This window comes from Lissotriton helveticus, chromosome 3_1, assembly GCF_964261635.1.
Source record: "Lissotriton helveticus chromosome 3_1, aLisHel1.1, whole genome shotgun sequence".
NCBI lineage: Eukaryota > Metazoa > Chordata > Amphibia > Caudata > Salamandridae > Lissotriton > Lissotriton helveticus.
The window spans coordinates 2,075,452,306-2,075,466,201 of NC_136061.1; the positions used below are offsets into that span (position 1 = coordinate 2,075,452,306).

At 41.0% G+C, this 13,896-nt stretch overlaps 1 long non-coding RNA gene across 2 annotated transcripts in view; it reads right to left on the reverse strand.

Annotated features, from left to right (window-relative positions):
- Positions 1-2,006: 2,006 nt before the first annotated feature.
- The window catches only part of LOC144825264 (uncharacterized), a 484,671-nt gene continuing 472,781 nt past the window's right edge, over positions 2,007-13,896 (reverse strand). For both annotated transcript variants that reach the window (XR_013609365.1, XR_013609363.1), the window contains one exon: positions 2,007-2,662. This is a non-coding gene — a long non-coding RNA (uncharacterized LOC144825264). The remainder of the gene's footprint in view (positions 2,663-13,896) is intronic.

The following is a 13,896-nucleotide window of genomic DNA, read 5'->3' on the forward strand; positions in this document are numbered from 1 at the left end:
ATTTTTTGAACTTACAGATTTGATGAGCGGATCCAGTCTCTCAACAAATGTGTTGATGGTTTCACCTTCTTTCTGTCATTCTTGACTGAAAATGTACCTTTTATAATCTACATTTGGCATTAGATTGAACTTGAGATTCAGGCTTCTTTGATTTGATGGTATGTAATTTTGTCAACTCGTTGCATTTTCTTTATGACTTCTTTCATACCTCACCAGCTAGATTTTTAAGGTGTTTGATAATCTTCATTTTATCTGTTTCTTCTAGCGTATCAATGAAGTCATAAAATGTCTCTATCCATCTGTCACTAATATTCAGCTTTTTGGACTGTATCAAATGGTTGTGGTGGTTTCAGGAAGACAGCTGCATTGTAACCATTTGTGCTACTGGCTGACACTGAGAGTGGAGGTCTCTCCAACACTGTCTGCTGTCTGTTAGGACCTGGTTCATTCATACCATCTCTAAGGCCCCGTGATGTTCCGGCCTCTGTGTCATCTCAGCCAGTTGATTGAACTGTAACCTCCCTCTTGGTCTCCATGGGAACCCTTCACTTATCTGGAGACCTCTGAAGTTGTTGTGAGCCACCATCCAGCAGCATTGATGGCGTGCCACTTCAGATATGGACAACCCAAGGCACTTCTTCTGGGACTTCTCCACCCAGCCCTCTTGACTCTGGTTTTAGTAAGCAAATTACCATATCTTTTATTTGAATCGCTTTGTTTGAAAGCCTATCTTTGTACTGCTTTGCAGCGCTTCTGTCGTAGACTTATCACTCCGTATGATATATGGCTTTAGGTTGCGTAGGAGTGTGGTACATCTTTTTGCAGCCTTCCCTGTAGGTGCTCGGCCAACGATGTGTAAGCTCCTTGGTGTATGTTTCATTAACTTCAAATGCTCTACATCAAGCGCCGATTCAGCACTTTGACTGAGGCACACATGCAGTTTGCTGGGTCATGGCAAATTCTCTGGGAGAGCATTGTCGATCTTTGGGTTACTTTGTCCTATCTAGTCATCAGTTGTAGCTTCCTCCCTACCCTGGATAAATGCTAATGACTATGCCACACATGGAGCTTAGTAAAACACATCTTTATTCTTCTGCGTGTAACTGCAACCACAACATTCTAAACCTGCATTCACTAAAGTATGCACTAATGCTTACGTTTCAGTTCTACGGAGTTCATCAGAAGGCAAAAGGTTTCCGTTTTTACTATGTCACACAACACTACACTCAGGAGTCACTATCTCAATCAAATGATACTAAGTGTACTGGGAGCCTCCAACCATCAGTGAATGAGGTTGAAAAATGAGGCTGCTGCTCACAAGCCCAATTATATGCAATGCTATGTAACATTTTTAAAGTATTTCTTATTTTTACCTTTCTCAGCTCCTTAGACAATGTTCAAACTCCCTAAACCTCTCTTTGTGTCTCTTCCCACCATCACTTCACAACGTGTTCTTCAGTCTTAATTAATAGTGTTGTATCCTGTAGCTGAGTTTGAGGATATTATAGTTTTGAGGCTCTACGCTGTTCTAGAAGTTCGCAAACTAACAGTTGGAGAAGGCTGGTTGTTGGTCTGCTCTAGTTATAACCTGTTGAATTAATCACTTGTGATTCAGGTGTCTTCTCTACAACCAGGAATCCTTGCTCTTATTTTTCCTGGACCACCTCTTATGTTGTGGTCAGTGAAGGGATAAAGCAGGGTAAAAACATCTTGAATGGGTAGAGGAATGTCTTGTTTTGTAGTGGAAACTGCCTAAATAAAAATAAGAATTCTTACCTTGAGCCCTGTCACAGATAATTTCAAGTTTTAAAAGTGAAACATTGATTTCGGTTTATGCTAATGGGGTCGAACTTTAACCCCATCACTGCCGTAATGACTAACCACACGCCATGCAGTTCACAGGAATATGCAGATACACTGGCAGAAAAGGGGTTAAGTTAGGCCAAACGTTTGGGGATATGGGGGTGGGGGGTAAAATAAATAAAATATGCGACGGATTACTATACTCATCAGCAAGGCAGTAATTTAATGTGGAATGAAATGTACAATGAGATTCGGTCTATGGGACTGTTATAAAACCAGAAAAAATCTTATTACATGAATGTAAAATATATTATGTGTTTTTAATTTGCACATTGTAAATACTGGTTATTACATACATTTTGATCAGATCTTTAAAAACTAATTTGTACGATTTATTGATAATTCACAGTTTTAAAACACTTACAAAAAGAACGACCATAAATGTAACACAGGCGATGCAAGGTAATACATTACATTGTAGTTTCAGAGTTCAGCTAATGTGGGAACTACGGGACCCCAAGTTATGTGCTCATAAACAGTTTGGAAGTATCCTGGAGTTGAACCATGACATCCGAAGAGGCAACTCATATGAACAAGTGTTCACTTGTCTGAAAAAATTAAAAGGCATGCATTTACTGTAAAATTCAGAAACATATGCAATATGGGATATTATAGCAAAATATTATTTTCTCCTTGGTTGGGAAAGAAAAGGTCTCCTTTCGTAGTTCGAGATAAATGTTCTTTTGTTCAAGCCGCCATCTCAAGCATTGCCCTTCTGCTCTTCATTTAGTAGCTTGCGTGGTTAGGAGTTGAAGGGGTCTGTCAATCACAGCTATCGTATACTTCCTGAGGATGGCGTCTAAAAAGAGAAAATCATTTCATTGACTTCTTTCTCATATCAACCATTTACAATTAAAAAAAAAGGTAAATATCTGTCAAAATGTGACCATTAATAATAAAGACAACGGGCATGCACTCTTGATAGGTAAAATATTGTTTGATAAATATCATATTCCGATAAGATGCACAATAAGGAATGGCAAAAGCAGGTCTGGTCCCATATTAAATGTGGTCAGATTCCATAGAGCTGAGCACCATGGAAGTATATAGCAATCTAAATGTGCTTCATTTTTTCTCAAACAAATTTTGAAAAATTTTAATGTACTTCTTTAAAATTTGGATAATGCCTAACTATCCCAAAAGTACATATCCAGGGATGCCAGTGTTTCTCTTCCTTTGAACGCATGAGAAATCCTTTGTCAAAAACTCTGTATTATCATTGATCCCCAACTCATCCAACACTTTTTTTATATAAATGAGTCAAGTCACTTGGCACACTGAGACATTGTGTTGTTGGTTAAATGGGGGGGGAGGTGACCCCTGTTCAAGCACCAGGTACAATTCCTGTAAGGGTGAACCACAAAAAGCCACTAAATTAACCTGTGCTTAACCCTGGGTAGCTTGGCACAAAACGCTGTCAGGATTAACTTAAAGGCAATGTGTTATGTATTTATGCAGCACACAAACAGTAATAAAGTGAAAACAAGAAAAATCTCACACCAATTTAGACAAATAGAGTCAATTCTAATAAATTATTTGACAATAAACATACTATCGGTAGAACCGGAGTTATGAATTTTATACGTTTTTAGAAAAGATATTGCCTATAAGATCAAAGGCCAAACTCCGGATATCTAGTTGTGCAAGACCGGGTCAAAGTCGAAAAATCTGGCTGACCGTGATAGAGCGTGGGTCCGATATAAGAAGTGGGTTGCATCTGGTAGGTACTTACCTACGGACTTTTTAAAGAAAATGTTTTGAGAAGGTAGGGTTCAGCGGGGCAAGGCTGCAGGCAGTGTCTGAGAAGAGAGCATCATCGTCGAGGAGCCACTTAACGAAAGTTCCAGTGAAGATTTTTATGTTTGGACTTATTCCCTTTTTTGGAAGCCAAATATCTCCGGTAGGACCAGGCAGGAGGCTGTAGCCAACAAGAGTTCCAGGAAGCCGAATGACCCTGTGGTGAAAGACTACTGAACTGAACAGGATTTGCTGCTGCAGAGAAGAACATAGTGGGAGCTACCCCGCAGTCAGGCTGACCAGCGATGTACCGTAAGCGGATCAGACAGCAGGTTGGTCCTGGTCTTCCTTCCATTCTCAGAGAAGTTTTTAGCCAACATTTTTCTAAGTCCCAAGTTTTAGGTATTAGCTATCTGGGCACTCTTAACACCCCAACCAAGGGTCCAGGACTGAGAGGACATCACTTGGGTGTTCAGGACTCAATTAGGCTGGGTCTGGATTGCAGGTTCAATATGGTGGGTGGGAGTCTTTAATGTCCCTGTGGCTCTGAACAGAAGGCCATCAAACTAGCACTTGGAGTCCCCCTGGTAACTCTGGGTTCAAGTGATGAAGCAGGGCTCAATCAGCAGGGCAGGCCTCTTAGGGTTCAAGGCAAGCTCCTGGCAGCAAAGCAGTCCCTCCAGATCCAGCAAAGCAGGCCTTCCGCAGGTCCAGAAAGTGAACTGAAGATGGTCTGAGGGTCCCTTTTTTATACCTGCCGCCTTCTTTGAAATTGGAGCTGTTTCTAGAGGTTTCTCTTTGAAGTGCTTGGGATTTCTTGACATATCAGTGTCACAATCTCCCTTTTTTACTGTCTGTCTATCCTTATCCCAAAGTCCTAATAGTGGCTATGTCCCTCTGTCCTTTTATCATGTATTGTTGTACATGCCAGTTTTTCTTATGATGGTATAAGTGCCAGTGCATGGCCATTGTGACTGCAAGAGTATTCAAGGTCTGGCAGTGACAGCCCCCTCCAATGATATCAAAGCTTAAGAGTTGCAAGCTTAGTTCTAGGAATAGGCCCTGTCCACAGTAGTGTGGTGCAATTAAAAAAATAATGCATTTGGCAGAAGACACTCTACACCTTAAAATACATATGAGTCATGAAACAATTGCCATCATACCAATAACAGTGGATAAATTGTCCAAAGTTCTATTACGTTTTGCAGTCCTCTAGGCATCTGCCTACCTTCAATTCTTCATTGTCATTGATTCTGTGCACTAACCGGATCCAGTGCTCTGGTTTGCCACAACATTCCAAAACTGGGAAAGTTATGTATGTCATAATGGATTCATTCCCCGACAGGGAATAGATGGGATTTGGGGCAGTTGGTCTTTAAGCACACAACTCTGCAAACTCATCTATTACAAGGAGCAACTGTAGGATGTTCTCTTGGTCTCCAAACAATACACTGGTGTGCACCTACAGTCGTGGGGCGCTGGGGGAGAAGTCGACAGACTTTGGAATAGGATTTATTTATGCATTTTCCCTATTTTGTCTCTGTCAGCTTCTCCCCACCCTGTGCCCCGCCCCCACCTCACTTACCTGCAGGAGCCATGACTGACAGAGGCATAATAAGGGCATTATCCCTACACCCTGCACTCCAGTCGCACATTTCCTCCCCAAGTATCCCTGCCAACGGTTCCATGGAAAGAAGGACAAGGAGTGGTGAGACACTTATCAGGCATCCCAGCTTTCAGAAATCACTCACACGCTAAAGTGAAAGTGAAGTAACATATTCCAACCAATAAAACAGGGGTAACAATGATATCTCCTCAACATCGCAAAGTGAATGTTCCATCTGATCAACTCAAAGGCCATCGAAATATCTAGGGAGTAGACTAAGAAATCTCCTTCACTCTTCTCTAGAAAGTTCCAAATCTATGCCAATCTGCTTAAGTTGAAATTGTATTCCTGCCGGAACAAATCCAGATTGTTGTGGGTGTACCAACGATGTCATAGCTGCCACACGTCTCACTGCCATAGCTTTTGTGATAATGTTTATATCCATATTGAGAATCTATAGGATATATAGGGCCATATGTATCAACAAACCCTTTTGCGATTCCTAAATAGCGATTTTTACGGAATCGCTATTTAGGAATCGCAAAATGGTATGTATGAAGGAAATCGCTATTTTTTAGCGATTCCTTAATCTTCCTTATTTGCGAATTCGCATTTTGCAAATTCGCAATTAAGGAATAATTTCCAATGCATTCCTATGGGCCAGAAGGCCCATAGGAATGATTGCGAAATAATTCTCAAATTGCTAATTCGCAATTTGCTAATCGCAATTTGAGAATTATTTCAAGGGTGCAGGGGTGTCTCAAAGACACCCTGCTGCACCCCTGAAATGTACATGTGTGTGCATATGGCGCACATACATGCCCTATGGGCATGTGTGTGCATCACATGCCACCTTCAAAAATGCCAAATTGTGCATTTTTTGAAGAATTCGCAAGTTACCATCAACTACAAGTTGGTGGTAAATTGCGAATTCTTAACCAGAATTCGCAACCCAAAAAAGCTACATACATAGCATTTAAGGAATCGCAAAATTGCGATTCCTTAAATGCTATGGCAAAATAAGGAATCGCAAATATTTGCGATTCCTTATTTTGGGAATGTTTCATACATCCCAAAACATGCAAAAAGGCCGTATGCGATTCGCAAAAGGCTTGATACATATGGCCCATAGTCCACTGGATCCTTATTGGGTGCAGGCAACATTATAATTATAGTTTATTGCTTGGAGGTTGAGCACCCAAATCTAAAGTCTTAATTCACACCTCCTGGAGCATTCTCAGTAATTTGTCAGGCTTCCCTTGCTAGAACAGACCTCATTTGGTAGGCCATCTCAGTCTGAAGTCTTGTTGTTTTGCATGCCCTCTAGAGTTTTACCCAGTTATAATCTATTTAATAGTTCTTCCAATTTTTCAGTTAAAAGAGGGTGAAAAGCACTAATTGTCGAGCTCTGATAATACATCTTGTGACATGGCCTGAGTCAAATAGTATGTGTTGCGCATAAAGCACCTGAAGATAACAAAGCAAACATCAGTAATTGCAGCTTGGGTGGTCATGTGCACACCTGTTTCATCTCCTACTCTTGGAATATGGTCCCCTTGGGTTTTCCTATATGACTGCCAGGCCATCAACATCCCTGACTTACCCCCTTCCGTTCATATATTCTGTAGTAAGTAAATGTATATTTATCTCATTTTGATAGAGCTCACATATGGTGCATTTTTGCTCACTAAGAGTGTTTACCGACATTTATGTTTTTTATTGGAAGGAACCAAAGGAATTACAATGATAAGCCAATACCGTTAACTCATAATTGCAGAAACTTCATAAATACACAAACATGTTCCCATAAAGTGCACCCTTTAGAAATTATTTTATCAATAGATCCTACATCACTGCTCTTCCAAATTCACAAAATTAAATGGTGCCATGTTCTTTTAGATCATTTTTTCAAGAGCTGCTTTAAATTCATAATGACATTGACAATGAATTGACCCACTTTTTGGCTATACAAAGAAGCTATTGTAATTGAGATATATAGTGTCTGCATGAGGAAACCTGGTATATTTTTATCTGTACCCAATATTATACTTTGAACCAACAATAAAATATCCATATTAAAAAGGTTAGATAGCCTTTCGATTATGTAAGCTCAAACATCATTGAGTTCATGACAGTTCCCAAACATGCAGAACATCAGCTTTAGGCATTCTGCATTTTGGGCAATTGAAATCCAGCCTTCCCCCTCCCCACTTTAGGGGCATATCAACAAGGAGCTGCGATAATCATCGCAAAGCGCAATTAGCACTGTTTGGAATATCGCAGGCTATTGCTGCATTTCATCGCGGAGATATCACGTTATTATCAACGCTTATCTCCAAGGCGATAAATAATGCAGCGATATCGGCGAAATGCGGGCTTATCGCTGGAAATCCAGTGATAACAAAACAGCGATAGGGAATCCATTGTTGATATGCCATGGCGGTCGTAGGCAGAAAATCCACCTCCCTTTATACACATAGCTAAGTCTGAAATTTAGCAGACGTTAGCTGACGGTGTTAACCGCGGTTAGCGCTGATTTTTACATCGTTATAGGTGTCAGAGTCCGGCTTGCGATGTGCGGTTAGCGACTTTTACACTGTTGTTTTCAGAGGGAACGCCTTCTTTGCATCTCATTAGAGATGGGATGCAAGGCGTTGGTGAAACGGCAGCTGACACCACGAAACATATGCTGATGCCTATTAGTGTGTCCTTGCTAATAGTGAGGTCATTCAATAGCCCCTTTTTGGCCGAAAACGGCAGTTAAAGCGGCGTTGTTGGTCTTGTTGATATGCCCCTTAGTTTGGTTGGTGTATGATAGAGGCGACTAATAAACTTAAACTGCTATAATTTTCAACTGATATTTTTAAATATTATGTGGGGTAATGTAAATACTTATAGAATCTCCTCTGTTGAGTTATTGGTCCCTAATTTTCCAGACCATTTATCTGCAATAATCTCAACTCTACCCCTCTGATTTTTTAATGAGTTTGCAATAAGATTCTTGGATGGATGGTTTAGCTCGGCTGCACATAACCAGGTACTATACATCAGTTTGTTCTGAGCATAGGTCTTGATGGAAAATTTCATAACATAGTCTTGAATCTGTAAATATTTTTTTTAAACTATTTCTTGGAAGATGATACTTATTTTTTAAGTCACCAAATCTCTGAAATATACCGTTTGAGTATAAGTGGCTCAGTCAGAATACGATATTGGCCCCGTTTTTTTTTTACTGGATATCGAAACATTTCTTGTGATACAGATTGCCCCAAAAACAGATTGTACGCAATAATTATGGGAATATTGGCAACCTTTCGAATATGTTTCCATGCGGTATGTACAGATTTGAAAATCTTAGATAGAATCAGCTTGAAATTGTTTTGGTCACAAATTCTGAGCAAAAATCCATTTGTTTCCTCTCCAAAGCCCTTTTGATACATCAATTGATTCTTATTACGGAGTTTATTTTATTTCAAACTTCAAACACGCTGGCATATGGTAGCCAAATAGTACAATTTTCAATCTAGAAGAGCCCATTCACTTGACTTTGATAAATGTATAGCCTGACTAGGTTTCAATTAACCCCCAAAAAAGCTATTTATTATGGAATCGAGATACTCAAAGAACAGCTTAAGGAAGTTTATAGGAATAGAGTGAAGCAAATATAAACATTTTGTTAGAATATTCATTGTAATCAGATTACTCGAGGCTTTGCTAATTGATAGACAATGCCAGTCTCACATCTCAATTAAACATTGCTTAAACAGAACTTTGTAATCTATACTACTATTATAAAGAGAGAACAGAAACCTTTTGGCAAGGTAAACTCGGGAACCACAGCGCCAATCCACACACTCAATACATTGTTGTAATCCTCAGGGTGTGTAGATGGACATAGGCTGCATAAAATTAAAAAAAAACGTAAATTAAAAAATTTAACTTTAAAAACAAAGTAGTCCCCTAAAAGTAGCGCCGGCCGCGACGTTCCGCCGGCCGCGACCTAGCGATGTCCGCAACGTGCGGGTTGACGACAGGCGGGGAGGAGTGGTGACGAGCAGCGAGGAGTGGCGGTGAAGTCCGGAGCGTGGGGAAGAGCGGCGGCTCAGGTAAGGCAAAGGCAAAGGCAAGGCGGGAGGCGGAGGCGGGAGGCGGGAGGTGGGAGGCGGGAGGGAGGCGGGAGGCGGGAGGCGGTCTGGGCAATGTCGGGGCGGGCGGGGGCCGGGGCGGGAGTGCACCCAAGCCTGAAATGTTGCCCCCAGCCCCCTTCTGCCCCGGGCAACGCTGCCGCAATCCGGAAATGCTGCCCCCAGCTCCCTTCTGCCCCAGGCAACGCTGGGGCGGGCTGCTAGTTAGGTAATATAATAGGCTCCATCTCTGCACCTCAAGTGGCCCTCATAGAAGAGGCTGGAAAAATATAAGGATGATCTCTCACTCCATGTTCATAATTAAGAATCATTTGCTTTTTGGATGCTTTGAGTCTGTACACAGATAGGTGTCCAAATTGTTTAGCTTCTATCTCCATTATATAAAATTCTGATATGGCATTTAGCGACTTACCAGCTATATCGTCCGCATATGCGGATAATTTTAATTCCATACCATTGACTGCCACAGAAATAATTGGAGTATACCAGCGTGGTTGTGTCTATCAATGATAAAGATTAAACAAATTGAAGACGTTCTAAAAAACTTAAATGGACCTTGTATGGAAACATTCTTGATGAAACAGGCTTTTGCTAATCAGTGTACTTACCCAATAACTTGTGCCCGGATTTTTTTTGTCTAAAATTGTGCTGGTCTCTGCCCACACACGCATGGGGGTTATAGGGTATTTCCCCTATCCTGGTTGCACCCTGTTACAGGCATAGTGAACATACATATCGCAAACAGAGCAAGGTGCCACACTTCCTGACATATCACAAACCCCACCTTTCAGAAAACGTTTTTGGATGTGTTTAATAATGCAATAGCATTATTTATGTGAGTGTTAGTATCCCGTCCAGCTATAAACAGGGGTGTGCAAAATGATCGTAATTCGCTTTTGCGTAATTACATGAAATTCAGTAAAATTATGCAAAATTACTTGTAATTACGCAACATGCCAACCCACCATTTTGCACTTTAATTTACTGTGAAACGAGTCCTTGTATCATTTTCAGTCACAAGAGCGCATTTCAACCAAAAGCACTGCAAAAAATAGTGATTCGCATCCTGTTGTTCCCATGCATTCGCAGTAGTATAAATCTAGTATAAAATCATGTTGTTGTGAACTAGCTAAATGCACTATAACTCATGCAAGCCGAGCAGCCAATAGTTTAAAATATATTTTAGCATCGGAGTTGATGATTAAAATAGGCCACAATGATCCACAATCATCCTGAGTCTTGCTGTTCTTTAAGAATACTGCGATATGGATGGGATACCAAGACCAAGGTTTCTCACCTCCTTCGTCAATACTATGAATATCCTAAAAGAATGCTGGAGCTAAAATCTCTGATTAGGTCTTATATTCCTCTATAGCAGTGGTTCCCAAACTTTTTTGACCCGTGGCTCCCTTGACCTAATTGGCAGTTGGCCGTGGCTCCCCACCATTTTTTTACCGGCGCACCCGGGTGCCGCGGCGCACACTTTGGGAACCACCGGTTTAGGCAATAAGAATACAACAAAGTGTATGGGCCTATGGGAGGCCCCAGCTGATTATAGGGGATGAAAAGAGGCGCACTCCACTTATACTGTTTTTTTTTTAGAAAATCTTGTCAAAACTAGTGTGACAAGGGTGCTAAACACTATGGTCGTGCGTTGGCTACACACTCAGTGAAAACAATAATGTTACAGGGTACGCCCTGCATATAGTGTGCACTGTTCCTGCTGAACAATATGTTCTCAGTCTTAACTTTCTTATTATCTAAACAGGTTTTAACCACCATGAATCATGAATTCAAACAATTTTTTTATATAGTGATATTAGCAAGTAATCAATCACAAATAAATCTTTGTGTGCTCCATCATATTTACAGCGCTAACATTGTCCATCTGTGGACTTGAATCATACTATCCAACAATTTTTGTTTAATACAACTAAATACTTCTCATATCAAATACATGATTAATAATACATTTGGTTTGAAAATCATAAATAACATAATTTTGAACAGTCCAGAGCCTGATGCATTTCGGGACTTAGTGTGTCCCTTTGTCAGGGGAAAAATCCTGCACTGGAAAGGTCCAATACGCGAGGCGTAACGTTGTAATCTTATCCTGGAGTCAGGCCTGGAGAGAACTGGTCCGCTAATCATGTTTAAACACACAGTACTACAACCGCTGGCCGCCGCTCTTGATGCTCCAAAACTGTGTTTTCAGTACAACGATCTCCCTTCCCGTTAATTGGCCTGTAAATTACGCTTCAACAGAGCTGGGGAGCTAGAATCCGAGATACGCTGCCTGAATTATTGACGTGCTTCCATCGGTATAATAACAGTATAATAACGTTAGCTGGATCCATCTACGTGTCTAAGTGGACGCCATAGAAATGCATATTATACCGACGGAAGCGCATCAATAATTCAGGCAGCGTATCTCGGATTCTAGCTCCCCAGCTCTGTTGAAGCGTAATTTGCAGGCGAACTAACGGCTGAGTCACGAGATAGCTTTAAAATTGACTCCTATACTTCTGGGCCAGACCGCACGTTGTAAATACTACAGGTAATATCCTGTTTCATTGTGTGTCACGTTTTTGTCTTATGGCCCCGAAACAGAGCATGACAGGACAGGACTGTATTGTAGACAACTGTCTCGTGGCTGACCCCATGGCCTGTTATGTTGACTGGATTTCCCTGCTCTGGAGATGTTTTGTTTTTATGAGTAACATAACTTCCATAAAGGTGCAGGCTTCCCCAGTAAAGGCCTTTATTATCTGCATGATCACTATGCCTAGTAATAGTCCATAGTTTAATGCCATCAGCCATCACAAACTGCTTTCAACTCAATATCAGTGCTCTTTCTGGCATGGGACTCTTTCATTTTAGAGCACCCTTTGGCAGTGTAGTTTCCTCCTGTCTTATATGCTTTTGCATTCCGACCATAACTTTCGTAGGGTGAAACAAATGTGCTATTTATTCTAGCAATAAGAACGTTATTGAACATTATTGTTAGTAGTTATTCAGGAGCTCATTGCTGCCAAAGCGTTTTGGCCCTAAAGAACTCATCACAGAAACACTTTAACTAAACAGCTATAATGAAAGGTTTTCAGTTGTTTCCTGAATGTGAACAGCAATGGCTGGGCGCATAGTTGAAAAGTAAGGGAATGCCAGAGCCTGACTACTGCTATAGAAAAAGCCCTGGCCTTCCTTCACACGTTTGAGTCGAAAAGGTACAAAAAAATCGATTGGATGATCGTGTTTCATACATTAGAATACCATGTGAGTTATGCTCTGGAAAAGGAGGGGAACCTACTTATGGAACGCATATCTGAGCACCTTGACCAGTGCTAGAAATGGAGAAGAAAAATCACTCGGGGAACCCAAGTGGCTCACACAGGTGAGCCACGCTCCTCCTGGAGCGCGGCTGGGTGCTTCACGGGGTCGTTGGCCTCCTGGATTTCGCCTTGGGCTGATGAACGCAGCTCTTAATTGAGCCTTTGAAATGCAGAGGGCGAGGGCTGGGATCACAAGGAGGGGGAGGCACACATCCTGAGCGGCGGCGCGGCACCCCTGGCCTCTCATCACGGCGCACCGGGGCGCCGCGGCGCACACTTTGGGAACCACGGCTCTATAGGTATAGCATCCTTACCCTTGAGTTTTCCATAGTGCTAACCACATCATCAAGTGAAACGTCAAATTCTAAGTTAATTTTTGAACACTATTGAGCTGTGAAATCTGTATTTAAAATTAAAAATGTTCTATCTCGTCATCAGAACTGATTAAGTTCTCCCTTGTCAATTATATATAGAATTGTTGAATTAATGTAGATCCTCTGCCTGTAAATTCTATCCCTCCCCCTCAAAACATTGTTCAGCAAAATGAGGGCCAAAGTATCACAGATATTTACTGATATGGAGAAAAAAGGTTTTATTAGGCCTATGACTTACTTTCTTATGTGGGCAGAATATGTAATTGGCTGCCTTTGTAATGTGTTTTACCTGTTGATGGGTGTGATGAGTCCTGGCTGTTCATTTTCCCTGCGTCCATTGCAGTAAGCGATGTATCAAATATGAATGTATCTTTTTAGTACATCTGTTCTCTAATACTTGTAGCAAAAATGTATATTCTGTGGATTTTTTTATTTAATAATTTATATATGTTTTGAAACAAAAAGAGTTTCCTTTTATTTTCCTACTTTTTTCTTTATGTTATTAGTGTTCTTCCCTTCCTTCATTGATTTCTATGAGAGTGTCTTGTGCAATCAGTGTTTGGCCAAGCGTGGTTCTTGACTTACACTGAGGCTTGTCTGGAGAAGATTTTAGTCTGTATTTCAGTAGTACTAGAATATAGTGTGAGCCCTAGAATGACATATGGTACCATTTATCAGACGTGATTTAACAAAATATAGACAGATAACATGACTCAAAGTCACACTCTCCATAACAAGGAAAGAAGATAGCACTACTAAACAATCTAAGGATCCCTATGAACCCTCTCGCCCCTTAGTCTGTGGCAAAATGCCAATACTTCATGCCTGTAGAGTCTTCCCCA